We start from the raw sequence: 8292 nt of genomic DNA on the forward strand, positions 1-8292 counted from the left end.
GAAAATTTTAAAAGAGACAAAAATCTTCTCTTACATTTCTGTAAGGGGCCAAACGAAGGAAACATCTGCAGGGAAATGCTGACGTATCATATTTAAGTAGGGCTTCCTTCACTCTTATTCAGGCTTCAGCTTACCCCTTCAGAAACAGTCACATTTCATTCTTCCTCCTTCCTTTGTGGGCATCAGCCAGAGATAAACTGGCAGTCGCTGAAGCTGGATGAGAAAAACAGCTTTGCCCTACTCCAGTTGATATTGACTTGCTCTGCAGTCCTGTCTACTTCAGCGATGGAAGCCGATAGGAATTCCGTGATTGAACCAGGCAGCAGGATCTCCTGCAGGTACCCACCCTCTTTGGGAATTGGTCATGCAGTAGACTCCTGAGAAATAACACAGGAAAGAATTTGCCAGAAGCTGTTGATAGATTGGCAATGAGATATAAAGGGTGAAAAAGAGAAAGTGAGGGTGACTGGAGGGTTGTGAGTCTGAGAATTTAGAAGGATGCTGGTGGCAAGAAAGACAAATGGAAATGTGTGATTGTAAGGACATTTGACATTAGATAAACACCTTGGCTGTTTGTCTCTGTAAACCCCATTTATTACTACTTAGATTGAATTGATTTCTGCATGGCAAATATTGACTCATCTTTTGAAAGCCCCAGCTAAAAATGTCACCTCCATGGAGAAGCTTTTCAGACACTCCCCAGGAATTTAGTTGTCTCTACAAGGCCCACAGAGCACACAGTGTGTATACTGTTCATGTGGCCACAACATTTCCCATGCTGTAATTTGCTGCTTATTCATTTTCTTTCTCTGACCAGTGAGTCAGCACAGTATGGTGAAAAGACCACCGATTTGGAATAGACAGAACTGGTTCCAATTTCAGCTCTGTCACCATAACATAGGGATGTCAGAGATGACTAAGGTTACATGCAACATGAGAACACTAGCACTTTTGTAGGATTGATGGTGAGAATTAAATCAGAAATACACCCTAGAGCTTGGCACAAAGATAGAACTTAATTCATGCTCTTCTAGTTTCTTTCTTTATCTTGTTAAAACCATGTGTTCCTTGAAGGCTGAGATTGGGCTCTTGGGATGCCTTGTTCCTAGCATAGTGTAGTTGCTCAATCAGTGTTTCTTGAATAAATGAACAAATCCAGTATCTATATCCCTTAGTTAGATGAAGTTACCTCTTCTTACAGTCATGGTGCATTTTCTGTTTATCCATGTTCTTCATTACACTGTGAGTCACTCAAAAGTTGTTGACCAACTTGTCTACACCTCCCCTCATATTCACCAACTTTATGACTCTCTGCCTTCTGGCCATATGCTAACATTGCACTGCTTGCTCTGCCTTTGGCTGTATGGAGGCCATGGAACTAGTTCTGGCCATTGGTTGCAGGTATTAATGACTTCTTGGCAGAAGAACGTACTATGTGCACATGTGAGACTCACAAATTCTTTTTTTCTGTCTCTGAAATTATTAGTACTCAAGATGGTTGTTGGCCAACAGCTCATTTCCCTGAGTGACTACAAAAGCAAAGCTCCCATTCCCTGACATCCTCAATCTAGGAGGGACATGTTAAATAATCAAGGATATGACTTAGTTGGCTTAAGTCACTGAGACTTGGGCCATGTTCATTATCACAGCCTTATCTCATCCTGACTGGTACAGGTAGCAATAAATAGAGTGCCTAGCATTGTATTCAGTAAAAGGCCATTATCAAGAGGTATGTTCAAGAAATCAGTTTTACAGCATTTAAGAAGCATTTTGGAAGTATTCTATCATTAATACTACACATTCCTATGAGGTGGCTGAAAGAGTGATGTTATCCCAGTTTATAGATGGGAGCAAATAAAATTGGCAATTGCTATCCATGAGAACTTCAGCAAATCATGCAAACACTTTCAGAGTCGGGAGTAGAACCTGTGGTTTTTGTCTCTCAGATAGGGGACCTTTGACCAAAATGCACAGGAAATATTAAAAAATATAAAATTCACACTCATAAAAACCCCTACTCTTGATAAGCCTACAGTTTTACTGAAAGCGAAACAACTTGAAATCATTATGAAACAGCAACATAAGATTTGTTTCTATAGGAGTTCTTCATGAGTTATAGAAGATCAAACACAGGAGAGGTTAATTTGTGATGATCAGGGGTCTTCATAAAAAGATGAGATTTGAGATCAAATACGCAACATTTTATTTGGAAGAGTTTGCTCGAATGCAGCTAGGAGTTGTGTAGTGTTCCAAACAATCGGTCCATTCTTACTCATATCTCAGGATTCAGTTCAGATGCTACCACTTCTGGGAGCTCTTTCTCAACTACCCCCATCTGCTTGAGGGCTCCTCCCACATGTGTCTTAGCTTGCCGTGACACTTAACTTCTGTGCTAGCACTCTACTGTTTCATAGGCACCCATTTAATTTTCCACCCAGTTAGTTGCCTATATGATGCTAAATTTGGTCAACTATTAGCCTCTAAGAAACTGAGGGCAGAGACCTAATGTTCTCTACACACAGCCAGCAGCTGGTACTGAAGCTGACATGTAAGTAGTCCTACAATAATATTTGTATTGTGGACTGAAAAATGTGTGTCCTCCCCAAAATGCATGTATTGAAATCCTCCCCCTCCCCTTGTGATTGTATTAGGAGGTAGGGCCTTTGAGCAGTGCTTAGATCTTAAAGGTGGAGCCTTCATGAACTGGATCAGTGTTCTAATATAAGAGGCCCACAGAACTCCTAGCCTCTTCTACCAGGTGAGGACAAAGTGAGAAGTCAGCAGTCCACAAACTAGCAGAGGGTCTTCACCAGAACCTGACTATGCCAGTGTCTTGATCTTGGATTTCCAGCCTCCAGAACTATGACAAATAAATTTCCATTATTTATAAGTCACCCAGTCTATGGTATTCTGTTATAGCACACTGAACTAATTGAGACAGTTTGTGAGTAGAAATTATAGTGGCTTTTCAATGGCTCAGAGAAAATTCTGTAATAGGAGGATGTTTTATAGACTTACTAATTCCAAAACATCTTAGTCAGTGCTTATGCCATCTCTGGCCTCAAGGAGCTCCCACAGGGATCACCAGTTGCAAAATAGCTATTTTTCCTACTTCAGCAATGCCAGAACTCAAAAGAGAGATATCAACTTGAGTGCTGAGTGGTTAATTATAATCATGGACCATCCAACAACTCAAAAGTGATTTTATATTGTGTGGAGGTAGCTAAAGAGAGAGAAAGAAAAGAGGCACGTTTTTTTCCCCAGACCAGAAAGCAGAAGGTATCACCTACTGACTTAACTGGTCTTGACAGTGCACAGGGCCATTATTAATAAAGGCTTTCTAGCCTGTCACATGCATGCCTGGGCTTAAAATTCCCATTCCCCCAGGGCCATTAGGGAGAGAACTGGGTCTGCTACCACACATGAGTCTGTGGGGTGGACTCCGGCAGCTCGCCACTGGGAATGCAGGGCTGCTGCCCACCTGACCACTGGGTGGGGCTGAGACTGTGGTTTGGAAAGAACTTGGGAGAGTAAGATAGTTTTTGTTAATGTGGAAAAGTATGAAAGGGGAATACATAATAAAAAAGAAACAATAAGTAATTAGTCTGTGCCCCGAGCTTTATATGCTTTGCCGTATCTAATTCTCATCACACTAATCTAAAGGGAATGGCATCCCACTATCTTCCTGATTCTGAGTTTCTTCATCTTGATATGGAGATAAAATACCTCCAAGGTAATGCGGCCAGTCAACCTGAGAAACCAGATTCCAACCAGGATTCCTGGAGAGAAAGGTTTGTTTATAACCACTGAATTATGTGGTCTCCTACACCTTTTCGGTGTGAAAGGCACAAAGATGTTGGAGGTCTAAAAGGAACTGGCCAAGACTGCATGCTAGAGAGGAAATGGGGATTTTTGTCACGGTGAGAAGCGTTTTATTTTATATCTGCTTGTTTTGCTCTGAAATTGCCTTAGTACCTCTGAGCATTTCATTATTCAGCCTCTGTCTCCATTTACAGAAGAGTATACAGAGTTTAATGGAGTCCCTTGGCTTTTCCCTTTGAAATATTTATGGGCTGTTAGCAGTTCCTTTCATGCTCACCTTCTCCTCCATTAGGGGAAAAACCTTGAGGAGCTGAAGGAGGGGAAGAGGTGCAGGAGGAGATGAGTGCAAGCGTGGCAGGTGCTTGCTCCCAGCTCTGGGAGGGGAAAGAAAGTGCTCATCCCTCCCACGGGGCAAGCCAGCTTTCCCCAGGTCTGAAAGAGAAGGAGTGCAGAAGTGTCACATTCTGGAAAAAGGGGTTTATTCGGCCATGTCATTTCTCTCCCTGTGTCTTCCTTCCCCACTAGGTTAGAGTCTACCAAGGCTAAAAGAATAAGGAGAAATTGCCCTCATGGAAGGCTTGGTGAAGGGTCAGCAAACAAGATCAAAGCCTGAAGTGACCTCACATTCATTTAATTAGCATCTCCACTTTGCTAAGGTTGTACCCCTGATCCACCTTCAGACCCACTCTTTCAGCTTCTTTCTCTGCTGTCATTCATCTGCCCCCTCCCTAATCATAGGAGTGACATGGCAATCACATGGTAGTATAGCAGGGTGCCTCCATGATTTTAACCCTGATTTACTAGAGTGAAAAAGGAAATACATATATATATATATATATATGTATATATAAGATAGATATTTTTGTGTCTGTATATATTTATATCTACATATGTATGTATATGTGCATACATTAATATTGATATACCCATGTTTATGTGTGTATATATGTTTTTTATTTATATATGTATGTGTATATATCTATTTTATCTGTATATATATATTTTACATGTGTGTACATGTATAGATAGCAAATACTGTCTACCCAATGTGAATCCCTTTCTAGAGAAAACTAGCTCTTTTAGAAGCTATTTTTCACAGAGTACCTATTGTGTGCCAGATACCATAGCAGTCTTGCCAAGTCATTACAGTCCTCTTTGAGAAAGAAGGAAGTTGAGATTCAGAGAAATCAGATAATTTTAAGCCTCTCTTAAAAGAGCCAAGATTTGCACCCCACTATAATTTCAAAGTCCAAGCCCTCTTCCTTTTTCTGCCTCTCTTGCTAAAAAGGTAGTTTGAGAGTTTCTACACCTAATATCATTTTTAAAATAAACAAAAGATTTTCAGGAAGAATAAAGATACTCTTTAAGTTTGGGGGATTCATGAATAATCCCAATTAAATAAATGTTTCAAAATAAAGAGCATAAATTAAATAAAAGCCATAATAATTGCCAATTGTAAGCTTATACAAATATTATGTAATTGAACTATAAATTATGTTAAGTGGAGGAATTTCTATGGGAAGGAAATGTGAAAATGCATTTACGTGCACAAAGAAAAAGCTAGATAAAACTTAGAGATTCAATAAATAGGCAAAATAGGAAAACAGTGTCTAAAAAAAGTAAATTACTTATTAATACTGTTTCTTTAGGTCCTAAAAATTGCCCTTTCTTCCCTTAGGAATTCTTCCATTTAACATAATCTATAGTCATATTGCATGATATTAATATAATAGCTCTTTCTCATATGTTTATTGAGCAATGATAACTAATTTATTAAGTACAATACTAGGTGTTCCAGGCACTGGTCTAAGTAATTTATATATATTGCTACACTGAATCCTCACAATGATATGAAGTGGACATTATTTTTACTCCCGTTTATAGGTGAGCACACAAAGGCACAGAGAAGTTATATAACTTGCCCAAGGTCACTCAGCACGTGACACAAACAGAAACCAAACTCAGGAAGTCCATTTCCATACTACAAAAGACATGATTCCTCACAATTTCCTGCATACCCAGGTGTATCTTTTTGTAGGATCTCTGTTTTCAGATTCTAATCTCTGATCTACAGCTCCTACCCTACTTTGCACTGTCAGGCATTGAATGAAGCCACAAGATGAAGAAAGTGCATGCTGTACTCTCCTAAGGATCTCATAGTCTCCTAGCAAATAAGGCCTGGGATCAGGCCTACTCCTCGGACCTCTGACCCAAGCTCCCTTAATATCCAGGGCTCTGTTGACACCTCTCTGAAGTCAGAAGCTCAGAAAAAAAGTAAAATCACTCCCCAATAAGAAACTAACATTGAGTTGCTATAGAATTAATTGTGTAAGCCATGCCAAATAAGTACAGAAGAGCATGAAAGTATTTTACACCATTCTCTTATAACAAAAGGTATAAGGTAGGAAAGCAAAAACTGGCATTATGTCTAAAATGAGCTCTGATTTTATCTGAGAAACCATTTGGTTCACTTGCTTTGATACGCTGAAAAGGCAGTTCTGCCTGGCCATATAAAAATAGAGCTTTTCCCCTCTCCATTCTGTAAGGAGGGGGTAGGATCCAGCTTTAACTACTGAGATAAGAAAAGCAGAGATGAGAAATGACACAGCAAGTTAAATGGGGCTGGTGCAGTTCCTGTCCCTCATGGCTATGTATTTTTTTTCCCTTTACAAAAGTTAACTTTTCTTGCAGAGGCTTTAAAACACAAACTGATATTACATAATGATTCCAGCTGGGATAAAGGTTTGACAGTCTTCCTTGCAACTGCAATTAACTAGATCACCAGGCAATTTCTCCCCACAGGTCAAGTGGTATAATCCTCCAGTTCCCCATCCTGAGATGGAGCTGAACAGAGCATCCGGCATCAGCTGCGTATGCCCCACTGTGTCAAAATCTGATAAAATAAGGATTGGGGTCCAAAAGAAGGCAATGAGGCCTAAATGAAAGAGAATCTTGAATGCCATGTCTTCTTTCATAAAATACCTCCATCTCACAAAACCAGTGTGTTTACACTTTAATACACTCTCACTGCCAAACTGGTAATGGCCTCATCTGCTGCTGCTCACTTAAGTTAAAATATTTATCTGCAAATTGTACCTGAAGTCTGTGCCTACACATCATTTGTAACTGTTTTCCCATCCTCTGGGATCCCTGCAGTCCTCTGTTGTCAGTAAAATGTAGCTAATTATACATTCTTCAAGATCACACTGACAATTACATGAAATAATATATATTAAAATGTTAAAGAAATAGATGTCTGGGTATGGGCAGTCTATTGCAAAAATGACTGCAGTTTTTGATCCCTTTCTGTGTCCATGTCCTTTATAATATAACTTTGGAGCTCCTCCCATTAAGAGGTGGAGTCTATTTACTGATCTGGACTGGCCTTGCACTTGCTTTGGCCAGTAGAATGTGGCAGAGGAGATGGCCTGTCTTGTAGGCTTTTGCCTTCTCTTGCTCTGCTTCCTTTGCTATGAGTAGTCCTGGGCTAGCCTGCTAGAGGGATGTAGGAGAAACATGAGGAAGAACCAAGGCTGTCCTAAACCAAGTAACAGATGGCAAGCAGCCAGCCAGCCCCCCAAATGTGAGGGAATCCAGCCAACTTCAGCAAAGCCAATACCCAGATGACCACAGATGGCTGACTGAAGCCAGTTGGGACCAGAAGAAGCTTCCAAAGACTTCTCAACAATAATAAATGGTTTATTTTTTTAAGGGTTTTTAAAATTTTTATTTATTTGTTTTAGAAAGAAGGGAGATAGGGACAAAGAGGGAAAGAAATATTGATGTATGTGGAAAACATTGATCAGTTGCTTCTCACACGTGCCCTGTCCAGGAACCAGGCCCACAGCACAGACTTGTGCCCTGCCCAGGAATCCAAGTGGTGACCTTTGACTTTGCAGGATGATGCTCAACCCACTGAGCCATGCTAGCCAGAGCAAAAAACAGTTTCAGTCCATTAAGTTTTGGGATGATTTGTTATGAAGTGAGAGCTTACCTTTAGCCTCTGGATCATAGGACCCAGTGGTAGAGCCCAAATTTCTGCAACTTCATAATGTCCCAATCCCACAAATGGGATATTGGCTAAAAAAAAAGCACACACATATTGAGGAGCTACCTCAGGCTTAAATCAGAAATTAGGGGTAAAGGGACTTGGAATTTGCACATTTTACAACCTCCTCAGGTAATTCTTAATTATCAATAAAAAGCAATGATATAAGAGTTCTGGCCAACATGGAAAGGTATAGTGAGAAACACTTTGTTTCCTTGCATAATGAAAAGAAGGATAACAACCAATATAAAAACAATAAAAAAAACAGAACTGCCAGAAGAACAAACTGCACGGAACTCCAACAACCAAGGAATTAAAGAAATTTTCATGCAGATCACTAGCAGACCTCATTGGTGAGGCAGGGGCTGGCCGATAGGGAAACTAAATACTCAAAACCTCTTGCTGTAAAATCTGTGGGGGTT

This window comes from Sturnira hondurensis, unplaced genomic scaffold (genome assembly GCF_014824575.4).
Source record: "Sturnira hondurensis isolate 20B ecotype Veracruz unplaced genomic scaffold, ASM1482457v3 Scaffold0004338, whole genome shotgun sequence".
Classification (NCBI taxonomy): Eukaryota; Metazoa; Chordata; class Mammalia; order Chiroptera; family Phyllostomidae; genus Sturnira; species Sturnira hondurensis.